We start from the raw sequence: 6,984 nt of genomic DNA, 5'->3' as shown, positions 1-6,984 counted from the left end.
GTACTAATGACATTAATATATATATATATATCAATTATAATATAGAATATTTTGTTGATATTATCTCGAATTTGTCATTCGCTTTCAGTTTGAAGGATAATGAGTGTTGAATTGCCAAAGGCTTATAATCTTCAAACTTCGTGTCAATGGCAACTTGAAAAGCAAGAATACAAGCTTCATTTTCCATAATATTATTGGTAAATGAAAAAACCAATTTAGCGGCTACAGTATATTGGTCAGCTCGAGCAATAAGAATTGGCCCAGTGCCTGAACCAAATAGGTTGACAGCACCATTGAAGGACGTTATTCATTTGTTATTTGACACAAGCGGGATAAGCTCATTTGCAAAATCGGCCTACTCAGGGCTTTCTGATTCTCTCGGACTTTTGGCTATATCTTCTCAGCTATGGTTTTCTAATTTCCCTTGTCTTGTAAACTTTGAACTTGAGCGGTTTCTCCGTCTCATGTTCTACAATGACTTTGGCCAAGATGGTCGTAGATTTCAAACAAGGGCCGGCCAATACCCTAGCTGAGGACTTACTGGATAACTTTATTAAGATTCGCCTTTCTTGGTCTTTTAGGGTTCCTTCTTAAGGAACCGGTCCAGCCAATGCGCAGCCATTGATGAATGACATATGGTCCCCTTTCTTTACCAATTTTTTGGTTTTGACTACTTTGTGCCATACACAGGAATAGCATGTAGAGACAAAGTGATTGCCAATCATAAAACAATTGAGCAGCCAATGAATGGTAATTGCAGAATTAATGTATGGTCAAAATCTTTTGTTGCATATATTCATTTGATGGAAGAAAGGAAGAATGTAATGCAAGGATTATGATATGTATTATACCGTGTTAGGATGTACGTGTGAGTTGTGTTAGAGAAATCTCACATCAGAACATTATATTAACAGACTCTTCCTTGGCGATCTCCCCTTCATGGTGCCTTTGTATGTAGGCCTCAACTTTATAGTTGTAGTATTCATTGTTTGGTGGCATATAATATTTCATAGACACCGAGTCCGTGAATGGCAATGAAATTGATGCTAACTGACCAATTTCTGGGCAGATCTCTCAGATGATCCAAGCACCAAATGCTGAACATTGTGATATCTACGCCGAATCAATCCAAGGCAATCCTTTTATGCGCCGTTGTGAATTGTGATTATCTTGCCTGTTTTCGTAGAACATTCTTCATGGAGTCAATGACTTCCGCGGATACTTGCTGTTTTATGGCAACAAGCATTTGTTACAAATGGGAGATCCTTCATATCAGTTTCGCAAGGGCAAGTCCATCGTGATGCAGAGCGACAGGTTTGAGGAGAAGTTCCGGGCGGTAAACTTGGAAGGAATTTTTAAAGCTCCCGGCTGTTTTCATAGCGTCCTACTAATTTTGTTCACCCGGACATGCATGAATATAACTTTACAAGAGATCATGCACTAGATCCTTAGTAAATAGCTTCAGGACAATGTTAATATGTGGGAAACAATCAGCTTGTCCGGTGCTGTTAAGAGGAGCTATAGACTTAACTTAGAGAATCTAAACATAGTAAGCACCATACTGATTGTCTAGATTGTGAAATCGAAGAAGAAACATGAACGTCTGTCTGGGCTTTCTCAGAGAAAATCTTTTGAAAAGGACGAGATCTTTTTGTCCGTAGAACTTAGCTCGATATAAGGCCTTCAGATCCTAATATTTCCCCTTCAAAAGTCAGGTATAAACTATAGGATATACAATTTTACAGCATCTTATTGCACAATGCTTTTGTTCAACGCTCTAGGTGGAGTAATTGCCCTGTGCTTTTATCAGAGAGTAATAAGCCCCTCGACGCCCTGTGGCAGTTAAATCCCCATGCGAGCCTCGTTCCACGACCCTCCCATCCTTGATCACGGCTATCGAATCCGAGCCCTGTATCGTGGACAGCCGGTGAGCCACAACCACACATGTTCGGCCAACCATCAACTTCTCCAATGATTCCTGGACTAGATTCTCCAAGATGCTGTCGAGGGCACTTGTCGCCTCATCCAACAGGAGGATCGCCGGGTTTTTCAATATCGCTCGAGCAAGCGCAATCCTCTGCTTCTGCCCTCCGGATAGCTGCACTCCTCTAGCCCCGCAGTATGTGTTGTACCCGTCCTTCATTGAACTGAAATGAGAAAATCGGATTCTCAGAAATCAGAAACCACCACATAGTCATGCTTTTTGAGTCATACTAGATAGGACAGGGTTTATACATACTTTATGAAGCATTGGCAAGAGCAGCCGCCTTCTTGACATCAATCTCAGTGGCTTCCTCGTTGCCATAGACAATGTTCTCGTGAATACTTCCTGCGAAAAGAGTGGGTTCCTGACTTACTAGAGCCATGTGAGACCTCAGCTCTCTCAGCTTATAGCTCTTGACGTCCTCTCCATCTATTAGTACATGTCCGCTCAGAGGGTCGTAAAATCTTTCGATCAATCCTATGATGGTGGATTTGCCCGACCCGCTCTGCCCAACTAGCGCCATTCTCTTTCCGGCTTCGATTTCGAGGCTTAGACCCTTGAAAATTATCAGCTCGGGCCTAGCTGGATAAGAGAAGCGTATGTTCTTCAATTCTATATGGCCTCTCATCGGCCTTCTCATTGTGATTCCTTCAGGGTTTTGCGGCTCGATCTCGCTTTCCCGATCTAGGATTGCAAACACCAATCTGACGGCATCACAGCCTTTGGCCAGATCGGAAGTCATGCTTCCTGCATCCGCAATTTTATGGCCGATGCTCATTAATATGAAGAAAACTTGGAAAAGGTGCTTCGACGTGACCAACCCTTGGATCATTAGCTTCCCGCCGTACCAATACGTCAAAGCTATGGCGGCAGTCGTCAGGAATTGGCAACTGAACAAGCCAATGCCCGAAAACCACGATTGCCTGATGCTTTCTCTTCTTGGACCTTTGAGCGTGTCTTGGAAGAGATGGAGGATTCGACGCTGAGCGGAAAAGGCAGTGATAGTCCTGTGGTTCACGGTGGCTTCACTGGCCAGCTGGCATCCTTCGGTCTGCACTTTCCGAGCTCGTTCGGACAATCCCTTCATCAACACCCTCCTCGAGTAGAAGGAAACTATGATAAGAGGCTGCATAGCGATCATCACAATCGCAACTCGCCAGGAGATCACCAATCCGAGCACAAAGGCCACCATGGCGCTGACAATGACTAGCACTAATAAGGACACGCGGTCAGCAATGAGGGAACGTACAAAGTGCGCATCAGTTGCTAGCCGTGCGCATATGGCTGCGCTCGTGTTCTCATCTCGATCAAACCAACCGATCTCAAAAGTGAGGACTTTCTCTAGCATCTGCTCCCGCACCCTCTTAGTCAACCGCTCGCCCACGATAGCAAAGTTGTGATGCTGAACAACGTTGGCTATTAGGCTGAGAACCGCAAGGCCTAGGAAGATGAAGCAAAAGATCCTGGTTTTGGACTTGATGGCGGCATTATCTCCCAAGAAGTAAACGGAGACGATGGTTCCCAAACAATAAGCATGAACCGCCTGAATTGCTCCGAAGCCAGCAGCCCCTAAGCATCCTAGTATTGCTTGTCTCCACTCCGGCGCATTCATCTTGAGCAACTGCCAGTGAGAAGACCGAGGATGAGGATGTTTTGCTGAGTCGCTACCATTGTAATCATCCCATGAATCCATTTGGAAGGAGGGCGGCACACTGATGGAAAACACCGAGCTATAGATGGAGGTGGGGCTTTTTGGCCAGCTCAGCCTTGCCTGGTTCGGTGTTCGGGGACTTTGGTATGTCGTTGTTGTACCATGATATGCATTCTCTGTCTGAAAGAATGGACTAGGAGGCACTTCGTTTTCAGTTGCCACTTCTTGTAGCTGCACCATCTTCCCGTAGATGCCCCTCCACCTTTATTCATATTGATCAGATCATCATGAGAACCCGACTCTACGACCTTTCCCGATTGAATGACTGCTATCAAATCAGCCCTACGGATTGTTGAGAGGTGATGAGCAACTATGATCGTCGTCCTTCCGACCAAGGCATTGTCCAGGGCTTCCTGTACTATTCTTTCTGATTGCGCATCCAATGCGCTTGTGGCCTCATCAAGTAGAAGGATTTTCGGGTCTCTGATGAGAGCTCTTGCGATTGCAATCCGTTGCTTTTGTCCACCGGACAACTGCACTCCGAATTGTCCAACCTGAAAGCCCAAAGAAAAACTCTGGTGATTCCTTAACATTCCCAGAATATCTATCTTCATCAAGACATAGAATTTGAGAGGAAATGAGAAGGCAAGAGTTCTGTGGTACCTGAGTATCATATCCATCCGGCAATTTCGAAATGAAATCATGAGCATTTGCAGCCTTAGCCACCTTTGTGATAGCTTCCATTGATGCCCCTTCTTTGCCGAAAATGATATTTTCCTTGATTGATGTAGCAAAGAGAACAGGCTCTTGATTAACCAGACCCATCTGGGACCTCAACCACATGAGCTGCAGATTCTTTATGTTGTATCCGTCAAGCAGAATGTCTCCACAGATCGGATCATAGAACCGCTCCAACAAAGAGATCACAGTGGACTTGCCTGAACCGCTGCCCCCAACCAAACCTACCGTCATGCCAGCTCGTATTCTTAGATGAAACCCGTCTAGGACTAGACTATCCGGCCTCGATGGGTAGCTGAAGTCGACTCCTCTAAATTCTATTTCTCCTCTAAAATTGGCTATAGCTTTTCCTTCTTCTCTTTGGAGTCGATATGAGGAACCTGATCAATCATTTTGAAGATTCGACCTGCAGCATCTATGGCGTCGGCAATAGAAGAGAGATTGGGGAGCATGTTCATGAATGACCTGGGTTTTGCAAGCAACCGGTTGTGACTCGTGAGATTAAAAAAACCGAACTGTTTTCGAAGCATGGATAGGTTCATTCGTTTGCAAAACTTTTCTTCGGAGCGTAACAGTCTCTGGCGCAATTACACAGACATCCATATTTCTTTTGACGCACTAAACATCATTTGAATGGCATAACCGCTTGCTTGCACATCAGTTCAACCACATCCTGGTAGTTACTTGAGTTCTACTGTTCTAGTTCTACTACATAAACTGAATTGAGTGGCAACGTGAAAAGAATGCCGAACTCATCATATAGGCTGAGAAGATTAACAATCAGATGAGAAGAAACTTACACTCCTCCTGTGATGATGCAGATTCCGGCGACGAAAACGGGGCCACCTTCTTCTCCTCTCTCAGTGACAAGAATGCTACCGACCCAAGCCTGAAATGCCCAAGCAGCGAAAATCATTCCCATGCTCCCTAACATCAAGCCCTTCACAAAGCCTTGCTTTATACCAAGCTCCAGAGTACTCTGCTGCGCGTGGCTGAACCGAACTAGTGTCTGACGCTCCGCGGCATAGGAATACACAGTCCGGATGGACGAGATCGCTTGTTCAGCGATGCCGCCTGCGATGGCATAGGACTCTTTGATTTCCATCCCCAGGTTCATTAGTAGCTTCCCAAATCCGATACTGGGTATCACGAACATGATAGAAAATGGAAGAGCGGCAAGGGCTAGTCGCCATGAAAGTTTCAAGGCGACCAAAAACGTGAAAACGAAAGCCGAGAGGTTGACCAGGCAGTTTGGGATCTGCAAAAGAGTTCGGAAGTGAGAGTGAGATCAATGCTATAAGGAGAAGAGTCAGAGATTATGCATACACAATAGAAGTCGGAATTACTTTCTCGGCTATGACATCTTGGATCAAATGTGCATCTGAAGATATGGTCGACACTACTCGAAATGTCGCAGAAGAAGCATCTTGCCTGTCAAAAAACCAACTTCCTGTCTTAGGATTGATTTCAGGTACTCGACTCGGATGCGAGAAGTTTGTCTTTCTGCGGTCCTTGTCCAACAAATTCCCTCTGTCAAAAAAAGGGAAACAGGTGCGTCGAAACATCATCTCGATGACAAATCACATTTGCGTCACCCATACGTTGCCATGATCTCATGATGCATACACTTCCCTATTGTTAAACATTACGTATTTGGCCAAACCGATTTGTAGATACTTCACCAAAGATTTAAATTTTAGGTAAGTCACGTACCGATAAAAGCAGACGCACCAACTCCAATTGCGACATAGAATAGTCTCAGCGCGTGCTGTCCATGTAATAAGCAGCCGAATCGTCAGTAAAAGCTTGAAATGTCCATGTAACAAGCAGCTGAAAATGCATATCTGATAACTAATCTCACACAAAATGTCAAAGATGTAACTTCTAGCTGCATTAAGCCGATTGTTCTCGGTAACAAGTCGACATTTTGCAAACTTTGCTTGAACCAGAGAATATATTTTACGCAATTTAATGCTGTCACGAAGCAACTGCATTAGAAGATTGGAGAAGGGTACCGAGCTTGTTTACTCAATGGAACATACCTCATCCACCGTCGCTTTCTCGAAGGCACCGTTAGACCAGCACCTCCATACTTGTTGATGACATCGCTTAGAACGAGCATTGTCAGCGGTGTCATCAGCCCATCTCCTACGCTACCTGCCATTCCTAGCAAAACCAACAACTTGTCGACACCATCGGCGTATCGGAAGAGACCACCTTCACGTCCCATTATCTAAATCCCCAGTAAAATCCTCAGGCTCAGGTGTTTCGGTTCACCCCTTCGACATTTAGCACAAGCCAGCTTCCGTTCAGTACTGCATCAGGATTCCATATGTTCACTGAATTTATATTACTAACGGGACTCGAAAGAAAAACAGCCACCCTGCATTTGTCTCTCAGTGAACACACGTCTCTCGCGAGACTGGTACGAATCGGACACTGCGTCATCGATTTAAGCCGGCAGCATCTATGTTTCTTTGGTTCTAGCAGGTGGTGGTTTTGCTTATTCTCATTCCATCAGTTTAAGCTTTTAACGTTGGAAAAGCTCATTTCTTGATTTGACCCATTCCAAAGCGAGGGATATCAGACATGCTAAAGGAATAAGAATCTT

General features: G+C 44.7%; 1 pseudogene; it reads right to left on the bottom strand.

Annotated features, from left to right (window-relative positions):
* Window positions 1-1,777: 1,777 nt before the first annotated feature.
* LOC120286784 lies at window positions 1,778-6,603 on the bottom strand (annotated as a pseudogene).
* Between the last annotated feature and the right edge of the window lie 381 nt (window positions 6,604-6,984).

Source organism: Eucalyptus grandis, chromosome 8 (genome assembly GCF_016545825.1).
Source record: "Eucalyptus grandis isolate ANBG69807.140 chromosome 8, ASM1654582v1, whole genome shotgun sequence".
Lineage (NCBI taxonomy): Eukaryota > Viridiplantae > Streptophyta > Magnoliopsida > Myrtales > Myrtaceae > Eucalyptus > Eucalyptus grandis.
The sequence above is the reverse complement of the archived record's forward strand: the minus strand, read 5'-3'. Positions and strand labels throughout refer to the sequence as shown.